The sequence below is a fragment of the Perissodus microlepis genome, chromosome 3, assembly GCF_051167445.1.
Source record: "Perissodus microlepis isolate ML-2025 ecotype Zambia chromosome 3, ASM5116744v1, whole genome shotgun sequence".
Classification (NCBI taxonomy): Eukaryota; Metazoa; Chordata; class Actinopteri; order Cichliformes; family Cichlidae; genus Perissodus; species Perissodus microlepis.
The window spans coordinates 34,759,969-34,783,071 of NC_140463.1; positions in this window are offsets into that span (position 1 = coordinate 34,759,969).

Sequence of the window (23,103 nt, forward strand, 5' to 3'; positions counted from 1 at the left end):
CACTGTTTCCCTGCAGATACAAGGCTGCTGGATCCCATCCATATCAGTCCATCAGTTCATCACATTTATCACATCCAAACTGCTGAACAGAAGAAGAATATAAATATATATTGCATTACTTTAGATGAAGTGTTAATCTTATACTGGTTTCATCACAAAATGTGAAGCCTCACAGAGTGTGAATTCCCACTCTCTTGGTCCTTTCCTTCTCCCTTCGCTACTCATCAGATAAAAATATACATTTTCTTGCTTCCACATTGCATTTAAGTCACCTAATTTTGTGCAACTGAAACATCTTTTAGCGATTATATGAAACAGGCCAAGGCGTCATGACAGTCAGATGGTTTCTTTGCTGGTTTAGCTTCAGTGTCACAACAACAACACCAGGATTAAATAATCGGAGACTTGCTGCTGCTTTCACTCAGAATGCATCATGTTGTCACACGCCCACAGGTTCTGCGTCTCCAGGTTTTTGGTTAAAATTTATTTATTTTTTAATAAAGTCACCGCTTTAAAGTCAGTGGTGACAGCAGATGGGTACAGATACATGTAAAAAAATCCAGAATTTAATTTAAAATCCTTTTCCTCACATACAAGGCTTTGAATGTACAGGCCTTATCTTTTCTTAAAGGCCTTATAGTACCATAATATCACTTCAAGGAATGGGAGGCAGAGCCTTCAGCTTTCAGGTCTCTCTAGGATGGAACCAACTTTTAGTTTAGATTCACGAAACAGCCCCTCCTTTGGTGTACATACCTACCTATCCCTACCTCCTGATTTAAGAAATATCTCTTCCTTCTCTCTCTTTAAGTCCCAACTCAAAACTCACTTGTTCAAAATAGCTTATCCCACATAAACTCTCCACTCTGCTATTTTAAATTTGTTTTATGTCTTTTATGATTGTGTAAACTGCTTGCTTTTATGTTGCTACTGTGTACAGTGTCCTTGAGTGTTCTGAAAGGCGCTTTCAAATAAAATGTATTATTATCATTATTACATAAAATAGAATAGAATAGAATTCAACTTTATTGTCATTGCACATGTCACAGGTACAGGGCAACGAAATGCAGTATTAAATGTACACCGTACCCTCTACTTTTATGATCAGGCTCAGAAATATACTTTCTCATAAAGCCTTATAGTTAGGGATGGTTTCTTCCTGTTAAAAGGGAGTTTTTCCTTCTCACTGTCGCCAAGTGTTTGGGGGTTGTCTGATTGTTGGCGTTCTCTCTGTATTATTGTACGGTCTTTACCTTAGAATTAGTGCTGTCAGCGTTAATCTCGTTAAAATGACTTTAACTGGTTAACGTCAACGTGTTAGCACGGTTAGCTCGTTAATGTGTTAGCACCGTCCAGCCCCATGCGCAGGGCGATCCGCGTTAACTCGTTAACGGAGATTTGCCGCGTTAATGCAGTTATGGCGTTAACGTCATGTTAACGAGATTAACGCTGACAGCACAACTTACAATATAAAGCTCACAGAGGTGACTGTTGTTGTGATTTGGTGCTATATGAATCATGAAATGAGTTTTTTGCTTATGTTGAAATCCTCTCGTTTTATCATAAATTAACAATATTCTCTTTTGCCAAATACAAAGTGACATTTGGAAAACTTGATTTATAGCATACATTGTTGCTTGTTGTTGTTGTTTTTTTATGCTGTTCAAGCTTCAGCATATTTGTGTTAATTTATCAATTTCCCTTGAGTCTTTTAATCAGAATAAAATGTATTGGATCATCTACCCTCTGCTGTGGAAGTGCAACAATTCCCACAGGATAAACACACATCCAGTTTTCCTTTTCATTTACAGCAAACATGATGCAATGCACCATCAGAACCCCCCCCCCCCATTCTTTTGCTTTTAGTTTGACATCACACCTTTAGCTGATGATCACATGAAGGATGTTAAAGTGCTGTGAAAATCCACTATCCATTAGGTAAGTCTTCACAAACCTGCTAAAATGAAAAAAAAAGAAAAGAAAATGCATCTGACCAACATAAGAGCAGTGCAACGGCTCTGATGTGAAGTGAAAATGGGGTTACCACGGAGGCAGACCAGGGAGGGGGTGTTGTTACCATGGGCGACGGGCCTATGTGACCCAGATGGCACAAAAGCAGCTGAGACTATTGGACCACTGTGACAGCTACACCTAGTCTGTCTGCAGTGATTTAGAAAAGCCACCGATGCTACATTATCCACAACTTCAAATAAGGTCACACGTCTGAGTGAAGAGAAAGGCAGCATCCTTCTTTACTCATTTCCTGCTCCTGGATAATGGACTGTCAATAGTTTAATCAACAGCCATGAGTAAATGAAGATTTTAGACAAAAATAATTAAATAGATAAATGAAACCCATCAGTAGCGTGCTTTCATCAGTCACAGCTTTTCAAATACAGCTCATGTGTTTGCTTGAAGGTAGGTGGCCCTGGCAGCCAATGAGGAAAAGCCGACAGGTGATCAAATCCCACGGGTCTCTCAGGGTAGGCAAACATTGTCAAAATACAGCCTTCTGCTGTCCTGTTCAATTTATGAAAGCTGACCAACGTAGCATGTGCTTTATATGGATTTTATATCATCTATTTGTAAAAATTTAAGGGGAATAGTTATTGACAGAATTACAGGTTTAAGCTAATTTCCAAGAGGTAGCAATTGGGATAAGCTGGAGATATGTAGCTTGTCTTTGTCTGGAGCTATAAAGATTATAAAGATTATGCACCAAAACAAGTCAATTCTCTAAAGCTTTGACTCGCCATTTGTTTAAATGCTACTATTGCATGTCACTAAATTGTGTCTCATCTCCTACAGTGAGTATTTTCATTCCATCTGGCTTTGTTCTCCTTTTCCTCGTTCCCCTCACCCCCAACCCTTTGGTGCAGATTCCCCCTGTCACCAAGTACTTGTTTATAGAAGGTTATTTATATAAAAAAGCTGGAACAACTGATTGGATTAATCTTTTTTGTACTCATGCATTTCTTTTTAAAATGTAAAACTGACAGTTATTGTGGCTAACAACAGAGCGCCCTGCAGTTGCTCACCACAGTTTGCTGTTGATTTCCTGAAACTGTTAATTCACTGAGTACACATACTTGAGCTTGGAGTGGTATAACAGCCATTTAACATATTCTGTCATATGAATGTTTGGCAACATAGCTTTACCACATACTTTACCTCCTATGTCTGTCTGAATTTTAGCACATTTCCTACAAATACACATACAAGTAGCTTAACAAAATTGATTAGTGACTGAAAGCTAACACATTTGCCATATTTTCTGCACTCCTGTTGCTGCCCAGGCTGCTTGTTCAAGATCAGTTTTGGATTCAGGAAGTTATCATTTGTAGGTTTAGTAGCTCTGCTGTTTGTTTTTGAGCCTCCACACTGGTGAGACGAGAAAGTGGTACTCATTTTCACTGGGTGCTACACCTCAGTAAGGTTTCCAGAAGTTGACCTATCAGAGGAAAGTGGACTTTGTAGGGAAGTGGGAAGCTTAAAAGGACAGAAGGTAATATGGCCTCTTTCAAGCACATGCTCAACCGAGGTGCTGCAAAACAGGTGATATTAAATAAAGGGTTTAATAAGTATTTATTAAATGTTAAATGTGCACAGCTGTCTTAATGGAGTGCCTAATTGGAAATATAGAGCATATTAGATCCACTTTATATTTGGGTAGCGCCATGTTCATTCTCCTTACCTCTGCTGCCTGTATGCTAAACCAAATTACCTGCCTCCTGAGTCTTGCTCCTCACTTATTGAACTGATTTGAGATCGATCTTCTCATTTAACTCTTGGTTAGAAAGCCCATTTCCCAAAATCCCCAGCCAATCCTTTAGTGGTCACTCCATGCTGGTGCTTGATATTGGGCTTATAATACCACTAGCATTATTCCATAAGCCTATAGCTGATGCACACTCAGTATTTTCTAAATGATAGCAAATTTGGTGATAGAAATGGCCAGGAGATGGCTTCCAGCTACTTGAAGTAAGACCAGCTCCAGCTGAAATGGGCATCTTGTGATGTACAGTCCTAAAATATTCAGTGGTTATTCATTATTGTCTTCATCATGTCACAGTGAGAAATGCTGATATGCAATGACATTTCACTTGTTCTGGGTTCTTAGTGCACAATGTAAGCTTGATGGCAGGGCCAACATCAAGTGCCAAAGCACATGAATTATGAATCAAGAAGACTTTCTGTTCCGATAGGACGATCTGACATCTCTAATCATATTCCCTGAATCTCTAGAATGATATCAAGCACAAGAAGTCACATGCTGCAGACACCATGATTATTTTACAGCATTCATGTCACAATTCAAACAGACATATGCTTTGAAGTGGCCTTCCTCAATCCAATCACTCTTTGACAGGACTGTTGGGTAGCCTCTTCTTCGCTTTTAAAGGCTTCCCCTACCTCCCCAGAGAGGGGAGGAGTGGGCGACGCTGGCTAAAAATAGATCTCGTTGAGAAAGGATGAATCAACACTGCACCTTATGCTTAATTAAAGATTAAAGAGAAAGTGCTTGCTGGCGTGGAGGTTTCTCAAAGCTTCACTTTACTTCTCTGATTAAGGTTATGTAACACTTGTTAATAGTGCATGGGCCATACTAAAAAAAGCGATGACATATGCCAGTGAGGCAAAATCAATCCTGTGATGACAGGTTACAGAAGGTTTTGTATTAATTTGCTGCTCACAGCTCCTAAATCACTTAAATCATCCTGATTTGTGCAAAATGTATCTGAATTAATAATGAACCCGACATGAGAATGCCCGAGGATCTGGCCTAAATTTGTCATGTATCTGAAGCACTGAGAAATGGACTAACTTGCTCTACAGAATGATCCCAACACCTCACCGGTTAACATGAAGACGTGGTATGTTTTCAGCACAATACCTGTTGATGTGATGTTGGCTTCCTGTCGAGCTGTTTCCTGTTTTATTTTGTTGTTGCTGGCCTTTGTGTATTCTTGTAACTTCCTGTCTGTTTCAGTGTAAGCCCTGCCTTGATTCAATTTGCCCATCACAGTGTAAATACTTGTAGTTATTCACTTATCTACATGTCTATTTGGGGATTCTTCAAATCTCCTCACGATACCGGAGTTTTGGTCATTTAGTACCAGAGCCAAATTAGAGCAATTTTAATCCTCTAATGGAAAACAGTAGTTACTAAAAAAGTTAAAGGTTAACCTTTATTGAAATCTGCAAACATACATGGACTCTGGGGAATCCATGACTTCTGGCCCAGTGTGTTTCTCTATCCAGGTATGATTTTTACTGCTTTGGCAGTTTGGGCATCAGAGCAAACAACGAAGCTGATGCCAGTCAGATGTTTTCCAGGTGGCACTGATTGGTGGATCTAAATCTGGTGGTATTTTTCTGCATTCATAATTGTATAAATTTTGACAACCTCTCCAACACCACTGGCTGAAAACATGGCAGACCCCTCAACATGTTTTAGAGATGTCTGTAGACAATCCCTGTTGTACTTTTCTGCTTTCCTCCTGTGCACATACTGATGACCATTTGAACCAAAAATGTCAAAATAAGATTTATTACTTCATAAGACCTGTTGCTACTGATTTACAATCCAGTCTGTTTCCTTCTTTAAGAAAGTTTTCTTGACAGCTACGCTCCAGTGAGGCCATTTCTGATGAGGCTTCAGTGAACAGTAGATGGACCAGCTGAAGGGCCAGATGCATCTCTGAGGTCCTGTGTCTTTGCTGGATTTTGTTTAAGGCCATGGCTTTCTGATGCTGTTCATCTGCTGTAGATAGTTTCTTGGGCCCGACACCGACCACTTTCAAAAATCACTCTATAGAATCAAAATGTAAAGAAAATAGTGGAACTTTTTTGGGACAGTACATACCAGAGAACGTTATTTACAGTTCAACAACAGGTGGTAGCATTTTGTTTTTGGTCATTTTCTTCTGGTAAGTAAATTTTAGTTTAGCAGCTGGCCATTAGCTGATAACTCGTCAGGTCATTGATTCAAGTTTATCCAATTAAAACAACAATAACAGCAAAACAAAAAACAAACACAAAAACCAATGGTGATTGTTAGATGGTTACAGAGATTAAGATTAAGAGTAGTAGTCCTTGAACTTTTGGTTGACTTAACGATGGCTAGGCTAGTCTTTTTATAGTCAGAGCTTGCTATGTCTGTGAAGGTTCTCAGTCATCCAGGTCATCGTAGTCTAAGAAGCTTGAAAAGAAAATTATCTGGACTTCTTTAAGTTTGAAGACGTTTCACCTGTCATCCTAGAATCTTCTTTAGTTCTAAGAGCAATTGGTGGAGAGTCTCAGATTTTTAAGCGGAGCTAAAAAGAAAAAAAGCTAAGCTAGCTAGTTAGACCCCAACCTTTAAAGGTTAGGGTTTCTTAAGGGTTAGGGTTTCAGACAATCTGAGTTTGGTCAGCTGTAATATATCCAATTTATGCAGCAGATGACAAACAAGGGGGAGATGATCCAGAGGTAGCTGAAGCCAAAATCAAAATCACAGCTCCTCCATCTTGCTAAACTTAAGGCAAATACAGCATCCATTAGTTGGTGTTTATCTGGCCCCAGCTATGCAATTTCCCCTCAAATCTCATTTTTATACAAGAATCCTGAATGGCGATTAGGTGTAATGGGGTGCTGGCTGCCACACTCCCCTTTGTATCTTTAACTTTTTTCCGCTTTACTTTACCTTTGACAAAAACTGTGCAGAAATGAGGCATAAATAAATAAATAAAACAACCGACAAAACCATTTTCTATGAAAAATGTGACAGAATGATTGTTTGTCTGGATTTGATCTGAGGTGTCTCACCCACCACTTCTGCCTCGACTCCCTCCTGACCCGGAGCGTCCCCCTCGCTCCCTCTCCTTGTTTGTCTGTCTGTGTCGTGTCCTGATTATACGAGTGGGATCAGGTGCACAGGAGATGAGCAGCCGGCTGCCAATCATCTCCAATCATCTCTGCCATAAACCACACTGCCACATCATAGACTGGGATTCACAGTTAGCCTTGTTCTAGCCATTCTTTGAACACCGTTGCTTGTTAGCGCTTTTTGCCTACTCTGCTTTGCATCTGCGAGCTCTTCCTCCCCCTGCCCGACTCCTGCCAGTGCCAGAACAGTAGGGAAGTGGCACAGCCTCTGACCTGTTCTGCCATTTCCTCAAGCACGACTCGGCTCAGCTCCTAAAGCCTCTGGCCCTGCTGCTTCCTTCTTACAACTCAATTTGTTACTACATATATCCTTGCTCACCTGTGATTGTCTGTCAGGATTTTGGCTTCACGAAACAAGCACCATGACATAAAGCTGAAAGGATCTTTTATGGATCTATGTCGTCCGATTAGATTGCAGATAATGACTATTTTACAGCATAAATAATGCAGGCCGAACTTGGAGCTTGGACTATGGTTTTTAATAGATTTTGCAAAATGCACTTTTTCTACAGTTTGCATTAAAATATAGATGACTTCATTTCAGCGAGGAGCAGCTGGAGCTTATCACATCCTCCTTTAGGCAGAGCCCAAGCAATTACTCAACCGTAAACTTCACCCGTGTCTGCTGCTCTCCTCGGGTCATCAGGTGGATAAATGGAATAAAAGTTGCTTCATGAGAAAGCAGAGGAGATTAGCATGGATATTAACTATAATAAGTTGTAGAGAGTACAGGATTCTCAATGCTTTTCTCTGTTTGCTTTCTTCTCATCTCCAACAGTCTCTCTGTCATAAATGCGAGGTCTTCAAAGTCCTCCAGCTTTTACTCTAGGCTGTCTTTATACATGTGTTGTGGTTTTCAGTCCTTCCAGATGTCTATTGTTTTGGTGTGTGTGTGTGTGTGTGTGTTACAGGCAAGTCTTTGCATTTTTTTTTAACCCAAAAGAGGTGCCTGAATTAAGGCAATAACACTTTTTTAAGCATCCTTTCTCCCCAACTTTCTCCATGGCATCTAAAAAAAAAAAGAGGCTAACCCCCCCCCCCCTGCACAGTAGGCTTTAATGAAAAATTATATAATCTTCTTTCACCTAGATTGGCATCTTCATCTTCAGCTTTATTAAAAAACACAGTCTTATTCATGAACCCAGCCAGTGGGAGTAGTTGTTGAGCAAGGAAAAATTGCACACATACACCCACTTGGGAGCCACCTAGTACAAATACAATCTTGTACTTGTGGCAAGCGAGCCGTGAAGCCTGCTCACCGGTGCAGTCACAGTCGTTTTTGGAAAAGGGAAGCACATTTCCTTTTAGCGGTGCTAGACAGAGTCTCCTATAACTGAAGTTATTGCTGTCCACTCCTGTAAACCTGTTTAGCCTCCACTCCAAATATCACATCTCAGTGTACCCCTGCTGTGACAGGAAGTGTAAGGTGGATGTCCTGACCTTAAGCTTGGTGTGTAGTGACTCATGCACCTTATTTAGATGAGTCATGTGTACTAGAGTCCACACCTTTTCAGATCACTCAAGCCTAGAAAATACCTTGAAGCAGATGTTTTTAGAAACAGCCTGTTCTGGGGGCGGCTTGTCCTTACGGCCAATGGGCTGCAGTAAAGGTTAGGTGAGGATGAGTAAGAACCGAGGACTCGGCTTTGGATCTTGGTGTGTGCAGGGAGAGAGAAGAAAATGGGCACAGAAATGAGTGAGTCAGTGCTTGGACTGTGTGTATAACAAAAGGCTGGAGCACAAGGAGACAGCTGGTGAAATTATAGATCTCATAATATACTCACTTGCTGTGCAGAAAATGTAAAATCTCCAGAAGCCTCATGCTGCTGTAGCTGTTGGTTTCCACGAGCTATGAAAGAAAAGCTCAATGTGCAAAGATGAGCTTTGCTTTACTCTTGGATGATCAGGAAGCTCCTGAACAGCATTATGTTGTGATATTTGATAGTGAAGGCCGCAGCGAGTCCCTCCTTAGCCCAGTTGTGCATTCACCAAGCCCTGGCCCTCTCAGTATAGTTTGGCTTTCTTTTTAATAATAATATCTAAATATTTTTAGTGATGAGCCAGTAATTGAAATCAATTTTTACTATGTAAAGTGGATATGAAATGTTTTTAATACCTGTAAAAATGCTAAAATTCAGGTTTCAAGTTTTTATTTGTCATATACAGGTAACAATGGCTCATTACTACCTGCAATGAAATTCTTAGGCTCAGTGTCTCCTCAATCTTGAACAATGAAAGGTAAAATTGCACTTAGATGAAAAAAACTGTATAAATAAAGAAGATATATATTTATAAAAAAAAGAATAGAATAAATAAATATAGAGTATTAAATGGACTGTAGCTGTCACGATCCTGGGTGTTTTGAGTCCTTCAGGTTTTCTAAGTTCATTTCTATTATGCCTATAGTTCTTTGTTATTAGATTTCCCTTGTGTCCTCAACCATGTCATGTCTGCCTCTCACTATGTTTCCTGTTTTATTTTGAAGAGTTCTTGCGTTCCTACGTTCAGTGTGTTTGGTTTTACTCTCCCCCGTGACGTCGTTATGTTCATTCAGATCATCTGTTTCCCCCTGATCACCTCATGTGTGCATTTACTCTGTGTGTTTCCAGTCATTCGTCGTCAGGTTCACGTCATGTTTCCAGGTATTCACGTATTCTTGTCAGGTTTCCATGTTTAGGGTTTTTTCATGTTATTTTCTAGTTTCCTCCCAGTTTAGGGTTTTGTTTAGCATTGGCATTGATTTCGCCTTTTGTTTTGTACTTATTCATCATCCACAATAAAAATACCGCTTTGTGTTACAAGTCCAATTTTCGTTTTGCTTGTCTGCATTTGGGTCCTCTTCCTCACTCCATACAGTCTCAGCCAGACTGTGAATGTAGCAGCTGTAGTGCAGAGGCAGTGCTGTGTTGATTGTGATGTAACTATAACCTGCACATTTCAATGTGTACATACCTTCCTATTGAGGCTTTGCAGACGCAAAACTGCTGACTCTGTGACATTAGGCTGTCGGCCTTTTTGGATGTGCGACCGTCATGGTGACAGTGCAGGGTCGAGTGAATAAGGCCTCAGTTACACAAGAGACCATCTGGCAACCACTGGTTTTGAGGCAAAAACATAAATTGATTGATGGATTAATGGAAGTTTGCTAAAGTCCCAGTCGCACAAGGATACAGAGGGTCAGTGACTCCTGGCCACCACCTGTCGCTAGGGGAAAAAATGTGCATTCCCTAGCCTGTTGGGAAAAACCTCCTTGTGATTCCTTTAGCCGCTAGCATATTGCTGTCCATATTGATGGACTTGAGTGCAAACACAGTCCAGCTGCTCTCTGAGTTGTTGTGAAACTGTGAAGTCCAACACAAACTGGAAAAAGGCAACGGTTCAATCACAAAGTAAAAGATGTGCTTAATGAATCATGCTGGCTGCAGTGCTGCCAACATGTTACTTTAAAGGTGAATTGTCTTCATTTCCAGATTGTGTTGCACTTTTCACAGTTTCATGACAGCTCGGAGAGTAGCTGGACAGTGTTTGCACTCAAGTCCATCACTTTACACGTTTCCCTAGCAACCAGTGGTTGTATTACATCCGATATGGCAGGGAAATTGTGAGCAAAGTGTGTATTATGTGGCCAACCTCCATACTAAGTTGCATCTTACAGCAAAGAGTTTACAAAGCATCAAAAGGTCTCAGTCAGGAGAAGGGTACAAAAGGGCATTAAATGTCCTGTGGAACACAGTGTAGCCAGTAAATATGGCACAAGAGTGGCATCACCAAGAACTGGATGTCCCTCTAAAATTGCTGAAAAAACACAAAGAAACCTCATCATGGAGGCTGCAACAGTCCCGCTGTATCATTAAGGAGCTCCAGGAATTCACACAGTTACTGTTTACTACATGGCTATGGGGGAGTTAAAAAAGGGCTAAATTAGCACCAACATACAACAACATACTGCACATCAACCCTCCTGAAAGCAAGTGGGTAAATTTGTTCTGTCCTGTGAGACTGAGTTTCAGCTTCTTAGTCATAACACCTACAGAGATGTTTGTCACAAAAACAGAACTGCATACAGTACTTATGGTGAAGCATGGTGGTGGCAGCATCCTGGGATGAGTTTCTTCACCTGGTGCTGGATTTTTGTTTAAGGTGGAAGAAATGATCAGCAGTTCCAAATACTTATCAATTTAGACACAAACCTTCAGGGATCTACTAGAAAGTTGAAGATGAAGAGGAATTCCACATTTAAGCACGACAATGGCGGATTAACACAAACCACAGGTAACAGTCAAAGTGGGAAAAGTTCTAAAATGATTTATCTGGGACTAATTTCTTTAAAACACATTTTAGTGAGGCATGTGCAGACTTTTTATATCCACTATTCTTACCCAAGACTGTAAAAGATGGAAAAGGCATCTTGATGTTAGCCATCATGGAAAATCTGAACTCCACCTTTGGAAGCCTCAACTTTAGCTTTATGGCTGCTGCCATTGTGGAACCACAGGTGACAATATTTGAACAAAAGGGTGAAGATGTCATCAGGAGTAAGCACCACCCAATTTTATGTGTGCGGTGTACTGAGATGGATAACTGGTAATAAGTGCTAAGTGCCTGGCTAAGAAAATAACAGCTCACAATTCCATTTAAAAGCTCACACACTGCAGAGAGCTCCAGTGCAGTAACCTGCGTCGGCACATCTGCATCCATGCACCCAATTTTCAGTCTTGCCAAAAGGTTCAGTTGTTATGATGGAGGAAAATATCTGAAGAGATTAAGACTATTTTCTTATATGCGCTTATAAACACAAGAGTGTTATGGCTGAACTTGGCCATTTTACTTCACTTGTGGAGACAGCCTCAAGTGGTCACTAGAGGAACTGCAGTTTTTCAGACCTGTTCCTGTCCTTATTTAAACCAAATTTACATTTTCCACCCGCATTGCTTTATATTCATTTTAAAGTTTCTTCTAAAAAGTAAAATTGCAGAATTTATTCCAATTTTAACCTGATCCAGGAATGCATAGGACGCATGAAAGTATGATCATGTTTGACAAGAAAATGAGAGATGTGCTTGAAGGTTGTGCCAAATTATCATTTAAGTGCTTTTTAATTAAAGTACATGTCAAGACTGAGAAGGCTTTTGAGATTTTTGTGTATTTTCTTAAGCGAAAATCCAATTATTTGTTTTGTTCAGAAATAACTCACAGCCTCCTCAAAGAGCTCGGTTTTCATGAAATGACAGAGGGCGCTTTGATCGTGTTTAATAGGTAATGTTACGACAGCAAAAAGTGATGACAAATCCCCTGAAATAGGTTTTAAAAATGAAAAACAAATGCCCCAATTTCAAAGATTAGCAGGGACAAACCAATATCACAGATTTTTCTTAGCACCTTTCTCTCTTTTCAAATTATTTTCACGCAGCTATCAAATCAGCTTAAATGCGTGTCCACTGTATGTCACTGTTAAAGTCAAAGCTTTCACATGCAGTGGCACATGAATCTTAGAGAGCAGTTCTGGTGTCTGCACATCATCATTTCTAAAGGCCGGAGCTGTTCATTAAAGCCTGCCTGTACAAAGCAGTGTTTTCTTCATCAGTGGGCTGGCATGTTTTAAGAGGCTCTTTTCATAGTTGGCTGCAGAAGCTGTAATGCACCATCACGTGCCTGCTGGCCTGGTCTGCCTGCCCACTGGCTTCAAAGCGCTGCTGTCGCCTAATGGTAATGAATGCAGTGTGTCTGCTCGCTGTGCTTGCGAGCTCACTGTTAATCCAGTCAGACTCAGGTTACAGTCTGCTGTTGCTCTGCTCCCCATGCAAGAGAAGCTGCCAAGAAAGTCAGTTTTCCTGGTTCAGCAGCCTGTTGGCTGCGCTGAATCTCTGGTCACGAACCCTCTGCCATAACAATGTGTTTGTTACCCTGGTCCGTACCAAAGGAATGCCTTTTTAAATCCAAGACAAACACTCCGGCCAGCAGTTAGAAACAGAGCTGAACTCGCTGTGTTATTCTTCCACAGATCTTTGCGACACCATCCAGGATGCCTGTGGATCATATGGAATATATACAGTTCCACAAAGAAAATCTTTAACCACGTAAAAAAGGACATAAAGACATCAATACATGAGTAGGCCATTTCCTGCTGGGTCATTAATAAACCACTAAAGGAGTCCTTTCAAAAGTGGCTTTGTGTGGTCTGTCCTCATTGGGTCAAAGCAATCTATTTATGCTTCGTCCTCACCCCTGCTATCTCCTTTAGGTCTCCAGATAAAAGAGGGCTCATTGTGAACAAAGCAACTGCTTTGACAGAGCTTTGGGCACCTGCAGCGGATCAAACCGTTCTGTGCGCTCAGGTTCGATAAAACGGGGACTGCGTGATGGTGGGGGAGGCCACTGTGCCTACACGTTAGGAAGTCTATCAGCTGTACATGCGTCCTTTGATATGCAATTAAAAAACAAACAAACAAAAAAGCGACAGCAGACAATGGAGACCTCGTAATCTCCATTAATGACAACAGCAGCCTCCACGTAAAAGATATTTACATCCACAACGAGAGCATGTGCTGCCAGAGATGGTGCGATAACTTCTCCGAATGAGGCGTTGCTATGGGAATATGACTCACCACAAGTCTTCCTGCCTTACCTGTGGCAGCTGCACAGCACTCATGAAAGCTATTTCATGCTCCTTTTGTTTGCCAACCAGCAATAACGTATCATTATCAGATGTCTGCGAAAACACAGTGAGACTAAAAGGTGTCTAAAAAAAGGCTACTCTCGCAAGTTTGTTTTTTTCCCCTTCTGAACATGTTTTACTGACTTGAGAGCGAGGCTGCGATTGTTTTATAATCAGGCAATCAAACGATGATGACGACATCCCTGATTGTGTAACGAGGGGCTGAAGAAACCGACATTTTCCTGTGTTTGCTTTGGTGCTGCATTTTGTAGAGACGTGATCATTTCTTCTGAATCAGTCAAAGTCTACCCTAGCAACACTCTCAAACTCTGTGAGGAGTCTAGTACAGCATCTGACTTTTATTTAGCTACTAAGGAGCTGAAAATAGAAATCTTAAACATAAATACAAATCTGGCTTAGAGGACATGATGACTGATTGACTAGATGGCTTCCAGTTGGACTCAGAGTTAATTACTTGTTCTTAATTGTTTTTATGATTGTTTTGTTAATTTTGAATCAGTAATGAGGTTCAGGAATTACACTGCAAGCTTGGAAATAATCACCATTTTTGACCTACGGGATCTGAAAATGACCTTCTGCTCTGTAAGAGCAAGCAAGTCCCATGGAGCTGAAAATATCTGTGCTTGATTAGTCAGGTCTTGTGCTCAGGGGTTGAGTTCTGTGTTCTGCTGCCTTTTAATGACTCCTTACAGGCACGCCATGTACCTCAGGTATGGAAAGCTGCTGTGGTGGTCTCTGTACTTAAATCCAGGTAAAACTCTAATTGATTTCAGGCCAGCCACCCTTAGATCAGGGACAGTGAAACTGATGAGGACAAACGGAGCATGTGCCTGAACCCATGCAGTTAGCTTCTAGACCACATAGCGGAGCAGAAGGTGCCACAGTGATCTTTTTGAGCCTGATTGTTAAACACTTTAAGGGAAAAGTTGCTCGTGTTCGATTACTGTTTGCTGATTTTTCTTCAGCCTTCAGCAAAACTGAGCCTCATATTTTAAACAGAAGGTTTTTGGAACATTTCAGCCTGAATAATGGATTTTTAATGAACAGGACTCACAAAATCCAGATTAACGGACTCCCATGCAATAGAGTCTGCACCTCGACTGGCTCCCAACAAGAAAGCGTGCTCTCGTCGTCGTTGTTTATCCACTACCCAAACACATGTAACAGCAGTTATGAAAATAGGATCATTTTAAAGTTTGCAGATGACTCTATTATTGTTCTGTTAGCCATGGTCCATTCCTCTGCAACTTTGTTAAATGGTGTGATGACTTCTATCTTCAATTACAAATCTGAGACCAAAGATGTGACGTCCATTAAGGATCAGACGAGGGAATCTGATCAGTCTTATAAATATCTTGGAGCTGTTATTAATTTAAAGTTGAACTTTGAGCCAAGTTGTGTGTAAGAAAAAAAAAGCCGCCAGTGTCTGAAGTTTGAAGAAACGTATTTATTTATTTTCAGACTGACAAAACCGCAACGATTTCTATTTTATTGTCCTTTTACTTGGTGTCATGGTTTTAATACTTACCCGTGAACAACAGAAACTCACTCAGCGGTGAGCAATAGCTGAACCCAGCATCTCTGTATACCACACAGTTACAGAGGTTGGCTGGTTCAATTCTACCAGACAGTTTTCAGCCTTTGCAGAGTGATTTTCTTAAAGACTTCACAAAGTGCACAACAACATACAAAACTGCATCGTTCCATCAGCCAAAACTCAGATGAACAAATTATTTTTGTTGTCTTACATGTTACAGTGTAAATTCTTTATCATAATTTATTCTATCTATTCTGTTTTCTATTGTAACTGCGTTTGTTTTGGAAATGTACTCGTGAGGATGGATGACTCATCTGCTGCAGACCAAATCTACATACAGGAACTAATAAAGTAACGTGAACCTGAACCTTTCAAAGTGGTTTTTATATTGATGTTTGACATAAATTTGTGTAACTTGATGATCATATGACATGATCACTGATCTTGATCAGTGATCTTAATGTATTGGTTAATGGGCTGATGTAATAGGAGCTTTGCAGTTGCTGAATGGAGTAAAATATACGACGAAGATTTATGTCATATACACCTACGTGTGAATGCAGTTAATAAATCACGTAATTTAAAAAGAATTTCAAAGGAAAATTAGTCATGAGGCTTTTAAGGTTTAATTATTGAGTCTGGCAAAAAAAATGAAACAAACACCAAGTGTGAACTGATCGGAATTTTAAAGTAAGATCTAGTAGCTGCAACTCCAGCAGAGTATTAAAAGAAGAAACATTTTCTGCAACCAGCTGAATGTATCCCAATACTAGCGTGATGAACAGTTTGCACTGCTGCAACTTTAAATACAGCAACTTTAGCAGTAAGCTCGTCAGGTTTCAAATGTAAGCCCAAGTCATCCCAACTGCAGCACAAGAATCTGTGAAAAAGTGGCACTTCCAGATAATTTTAACCCTTTCACGCAGAGTGGTCACTACAGTGGGCAGCTATTCAAAGGCTGTTTTCTTGTATTGGTGTCAGTGTTGATGGTATACTTGCACATAAACCATACATTAGACACTGATGTGGTGGTAGTTTAATGTTACTATAGATGTATGGCGTGTTTCATTGTAATTATTGTTATTTAACCCTGTCATGCATGACTTATAATTCATGCACGACAGGGTTAAAACAAAACTCTCAACATAACCTGCTCCGGATCATTTACCATGTTGATCTAGCCAGGTGAGATAGCCGCTTTCATTACACCTATAATTCTGACTTTAGGCTCAAATTATGTCGCTAACGCAGGGATCTCACTTCATTTCACGCCCCTCTGAACCTCTTCACTAATGTTTAAACTGCTGGTTCTTTTTTAACATCAGATTTATCTAAATTAAAAGCTGTGCAGGACGTCAAATTAATTCAGTATTTCTTTTGTAACTTAGCAGTCGTTAGCAAGGATCTGTGTCTATACAATATATGTATGCTAATATATGCTAACCAAGCTTGCTATCATCAGCTGATAAATTAGCGCTCCATCCTCCAAACATGTTTCCATAGCAGCCTGGAACTACCCAAAATATAAATGTCTGATCTAGAATCCAGTGGGTGATGTCAGGCTGTCTACTCCCATCCTTTTTTACAGTCTATGTTTTTATTTTTCTTTAAATATTTGTTTTCTGATCAATATTGCTGCTTTGTTTATCAAATTGCCACTGGCCTGCTGTCAAGTAAACCAAGTGTCTGTTTAAGTAAAGTCTTTAAAGCTGATTTTAAGTTTGGATTATTTGTATTGTGGCGATATAAACTGCATTTTAAGGCAAAATAAAGATGTATGCTTCTTCCACTGCAACTGCTAAGCTGATAAATATGAATTTATCAGCTTAGCATAATTAAATTAGATAAATATGATTTTTTTTTTATATAATTGAAGCTATATTTCATGCAAACTACTCCAGCAGGTAAAGTTACAAAATGAATGTATAAAAATACATAAAAATAAGAATATTATTCCAACAATAATAACAATAGAACAAAAGTTTTAATGTCATTTTTACAACATCTTTTCTGAAGGTGCAACACACTGTCTAACAGACAAACGCCGGTGCTTGTCACCATTAGATGTAGCGCAGAAATGAACGCACGCATGGCAGATGTTTGAGTTCGGTTTTGTTTCTGTGTGGCGCTTCAGGTATGTTGTCATACACTGAGAAGTGTGGAGGTGGCCCATCTGTCACAGCACTACTAACCCTGTAAACAAAAATCCCAAGCTGTCATTCACTGCACGCCCACGCTCTTTTATTCTCACTGGTTACTTCTCAGGCAGGCAGCGCCGATGAAGGTAAAAATAAAAACTCCCCCAAACATAAACAATTCTACGTTACATATACAATGTTGAACAAACTGTGGTTTGCAGAAGCTGTAAGAAGTGAAAGTCATAGTATGTCGCTCCAGGCAGGCATAAAGATTAATGAGCTGCTGGAGGCATGAAAAAAAAAAAATAAATGCAAATCTCAACATGAAATTGATTTGTAAATAATGAATCATTGGAGTATGAGCGTGATCTTCCTTTAAAGGTTAATAACTTCTGACCTTGTTTCTAACCAGCTGACCTATAGTCAAAGGAGCTTGCAAAGAAAAGCGTCTGGACTTCTTTAAGTTTACTTGAAGACGTTTCACCTCTCATCCGAGAAGCTTCTTCAGTTCTAAGGTCAAATGGTGGAGAGTCCCAGATATAAACCTAGTGGGAGTATCCCCCCACAGAGGGACAAAAGGACCCCCTGATGATCTTCTAATCGCCTGAGCCAAGGTGTGAAACTGGGTGTGGGTCCCAATCAGCCAGAGTGGGCCATCTGACCTCAGGAATTCGCATGATAAGGTGGGGCCAGGTTTCACAATGAACACACCCGAAACTCTGGCTGATTGGGACCCACACCCAGTTTCACACCTTGGCTCAGGCGATTAGAAGATCATCAGGGGGTCCTTTTGTCCCTCTGTGGGGGGATACTCCCACTAGGTTTATATCTGGGACTCTCCACCATTTGACCTTAGAACTGAAGAAGCTTCTCGGATGAGAGGTGAAACGTCTTCAAGTAAACTTAAAGAAGTCCAGACACTTTTCTTTGCAAGCTCCTTTGACTACGATGACCTGGATGACTGAGAACCTTCACAGACAGCTGACCTATAGTTAATATGAACACAAACAATTAGCTGGATATTTATTTATACTGATGTTATATCAATTTACTGTATACACACGCAGATGCTGAATAGGTGTGTATGAAATTAGGACCAATCAGGTAGTTATGCAAGTCCATTTTCCAAGCTGTTAAAAAAAGATTTTAGATTGATAACCATTCAGTGTCGCTATCATTTAGATTCACTGCACATTATACTATGCAAAAAACAATTCATCACTTCAAGTAACTAACATTGATTTGTTATAGTTAGCTATGGATTGCAGCTGCTAGCAGGAACTGTTCTGAGCAAGATTAGAGTTTAATGGTGCGTTCAAGTCCTGCAACCAAGAACTGCACATCCAATGTTAAAATATTAACATGGTTTCAATGCCTCCTTCAAGGATGTTATAGATTTTTATTGATTAGGATTACTCAAAAACTTGTGGTTGGTTTTCCAGGATTAGTTTTTAATCAGATGTTAGGAGTTAATCTAGGTCCAAGAACGTTTATTGCGAAAGTTATGACATGGTTATAACAACTAAACAAAATTGGACAATTTTGCATCCCATCTTCACAAACGCTTATCAAAGAGCAATAAGAAAAATCCAGGCAATCACTTGATGTTATCCCCGGGCCAAGATTTCCACTATCTGAAGGGACTTTTCAGCCCTGGCAGAGTCAAACTGCTCTTATTTCCAACTAGATTAAAACATTAAAACCAGGTTTTCAGTTTATATTTGCACTCCTTCCCAAGCTCACTGCCTCATAAACCTTATCAGCACAAATGCCACAATAGCAGTTTATTATTTTGGTTATGAATGAAGCCGTGTGTTCCCATTTTTAATAATACCAAAACTGACCAAAAGTTTACTCACTGTTCTGTCTTATCAAAGTAGCTGTGAGGAAAAAAAACCCCAGGATGTATCTTTAAAGTTTATGATTGTTGTACAAAGAAATTCAGTTTTTTTTAGTATGGTTAACATGAGAGCAACAACCAGTTCAATCTGTGAATATTTTAGCGGTTCAGTGGAACACAGTAAGGATCTGTGGACTGCTTGATCCTCTTTATTCCATGTACCTGTCCAAAAGCATCGTGTTACCCTCTACTGTATCTTGTGCTGTGCCTCCGAGACAAGACATACCAACTGCTGAGTTACCTAACGCATGACCTGAGATCCTCCCCCTCTTCCTTCCTGTCCTCAGGCGCTGCTCTGTGCTCTGGGGACGCTGTAAAGGCAGCATATTTAAAAAGGCGCAGCACAGCTACTGGATCCAAGTGACATCAGGTACTTGTAGGGCTGCAGGGGGATTTCATGACTGCACTGAGATCACACTTTTTCTGAACATGAAGCACTTCTACTGGCTTGAGGTGATCGTGATATAGGCCTTTATGAACGTCAGACAATGTTGCATAAGATCATTGGTTAATGGAAATCTGAAGAGTTCTCAGAGAGCTTTTTGTTATGAGGCTGAGGCTGTGCCATGCTCACAAAGAACCAATTTTGCTCTCAGTGAGCTCACTTTCAGTCTTGCCTACGCTGCGAAAATAGTCATTGTGTTGTTCTATATCGGCACTGAAAGCCCATCTTGGTGTAATTTAAGCCTTTAAACACCACATGTACCAAACAGCAGTATTACTTATTTGATATGAGGCTGTTTTGTCCAGATTTGATTTGACATCATATTTTTAATCTGCACATTTTCTTTTTCAATTAATCAATTTCTTTCATGCAAAAGAAAAATATGAAAGAGAAACCATCTCGCAATGGGTCCCAACAGTCAGACACTTGTTTGTGGATGTAACCTACTTACAGTATGCACTCACTGGACACTTTATTGGTTACACGTTTAACTGCTCCTTAATATAAATATCTAATCAGCAAATCACCTTTCAGTAATTCAAAGCAGTTAGTTATGTAGACACAATGAAGGTGACCTGCTAAGGTTCAAACTGAGCAGGGCTGGTCCCACACAACCATCTCTAGGGTTTAAAGAAAATGGTCTGAAACTGGAAAATATCCAGTAAGGGTTAAAATACCTTACTGGTGATTTCAGAGGAGAATGGACAGATTGCTTGGAACTGAGAGGAAGGCAAAGGTAACTAAAATAACCACACGTTACAACCGAGATACAGCCAACCAATACAAGACTGGAAAAACACTGCCTGGTGTGATGAGTCTCAGTTTCTGCTGTGACGTCTGGATGTTAGAGTCAGGATCTGGCATAAACAGCAAACATGGACTCATTCTGCCTTTTATCGATGCTTCAGGCTGCTGCTGGTGTAATGGTGTGGGGGATATCTTATTGCCACACTCGGCCACTTTGCACCAACTGAGCATCATTTAAACACCACAGCCATCCTGAGTGTTGTTGCTGACCATGCCCATCCTTTTATGACCACAGTGTACATATCTTCTGATGTCTGCTTCTAGCAGGATAACACAGCATGTCACAAAGCTCAGATCACCCTAAACTGGTTTCTTAAACATAACTTGAGTTCACTGTATTCAAATGTCCTCCACAGCCACCAGATCTCAGTCAAATAGAGCACCTTTGGGATGTGGTAGAACAGCAGATTTACATCATGGATGTGCAGCTGACCAATCTGCAGCTACTGTTTAATGCTATCATGACAATATGGACCAAAATCTGTGAGGAATGTTTCCAGCACCTTGTTGAACCTGTTCAGTAAAGAATTAAGGCTATATCTAATAAAGTGGCTGATGAGTGCAAGTGGTGGTTTCTGCCACAATAGCCTTATTTCCTTCAAGTTGTAAAACCCTAGCTCAGATGTGTTTCAGTAAGACTGATGCACATGTTCAAAACTTTCTTCATATTAAAAACACTTCACACACAAGTGTTTTGGGGATAACTTACATCTCAGCTGTGTGAAAGCTGTTGGAGCAATTCCTCACGGAGATGCATCGACCGTTTTTCTAAATACATTCGACTTGTTTAATGTCACTCGCACCTCCTCTGGTAATCAGTCGAATGTTTTATCCCATGTAATGAAGCAGGTGATGCCTCACGATGTCCTGACCCTCAGACTGGAAACTTTTACCCGCCCACGCTGAACATCAGAAGCACAGAATACCCTCCCACTCACTACACAGAAATGAAAAATAAGCTAAAGGACCAATCCTGTCCTCTTGATTCACCCACCTACATGTCCTCGGGTGTTTTTCTCATTTTACCTCTGCTTTTTCTATTTTCTGATTATTTGACGGTGAGCATCACACAGACCCACTGTTTGCATAGATCCTTGTTTCCAGTAGCCGATGCCTGGCACCTCCTGTAGCAGGTTGTGAAAGACAGCGGCGTAGGTGACCAGTCCACAGCCTGTTATGTGTCTCAGCTGAGTTACACTAAGAATTTATGACTGCAGAAGCCTAAGCTAACAGAGTGATCATCCTATCAAACAAAAATATTGTGTGTTTTTTTATTGTGTGTTTACTTATTGTTGTATCTGGAAGCAACAGTGCATATCCAGCCCATCCCATCTGCTCCCTTACATTTACCTTGTGGCTCATTCTGAGTCACACATTCAGAAATGAAAATTTACTGAATGTTGCCTAAACTCTCGGGGACCAGCGTCCTTTTTTATTGTGAAGTTGGATTTGTTTTACAGTTAGATGGTGGATAATTAGAAGATTTTTTCGCACTGTTTGAATGCCTTCTTCTAAACTGCTAAAAGGCCTTGAGGCATTTTGGAGGAGGGGACAAAAAACAGTAGTGGATGATTGCTTCATGTACATAAATGCATCTTCTCAAAGGAATGTCATTTGAGGCTCTAAAGCTGTTCAGGGCTTCCACTATGATGCATCAGTTGGGTAGTACAGCGGTGCAGAGAGTTATATTGGAGGTGACACCCGTCAGGGCTATAAATAGCTTTGCACTTTCCCCCCAGGAGCTCAGCTAGCGCTCTCCCAGGCATTTGATCACTTGTTTGTAGTGAACTGACATCACCCACTTCTGCCTTTTTCTCACTGACTTTCTGACTCCTGCATATAAACACAGGCACACATACACACGCATGCAAAATGCTGTAGCTTAATTATAGCTTGAATACAGTGCTCATGGAGACCTTCATCAGCTGCTGTGATGATGATGCCTTTGAGGGCAGATAGTTTGCTTCAGGGTTTCCCTAAACTACGCTACTACACTTACTGATGACTCACCTAACCGTGGGCACAGAGTAAAGTCAATTCTCAGATACAGCATCACTCTTTAATAAATAAACTGCTGCTCTTAATTGGAGGGGAAGGGGATTCGGGCACAAGCCTCATAACATGTGGGAGTATGAAGCGAGTGAAAACGAAAAAAGATACACAAAACCCCTGCAGGCTGTGTCTGACCCCGGTGAGTCACTGTCTACGCGAGCTTCTGCAGAACTGAACATGACTCAGTAACAAGCACGAACATTAGTGAAGTGCACTTCTATTGCTGGCTACCTTACTCCAGCTTGGAGTTTTATCTCATTTATTGGAACAGTGCTGCTTGTACAGTTTTTGCTTTTTGAAGTGCAATTCCCTTTTTCCTTTAGACAAAAATGCCTCACTGAGATGTTACAAAAACATCGAAAATTGCAGAATGTTTTGGAGACGGGGTGAGCATGATCTCTTAGCACTTAATCAATTTACACTTTAAGAATTTTTAAGGAAGAAATAAGTTTGTTAATGGTTAGTAAACTACTATGGTTATTGACCAATTTATGGGCAATTATAAAGTCTGAATTCATATAAAATAGACTGGTATTTAACTAACAACATGATGTAAACTGATTAAAACTTAATTTGATTAACATTTTATTCTTGTTTAAATGATTAATAATGGTTGTGAAC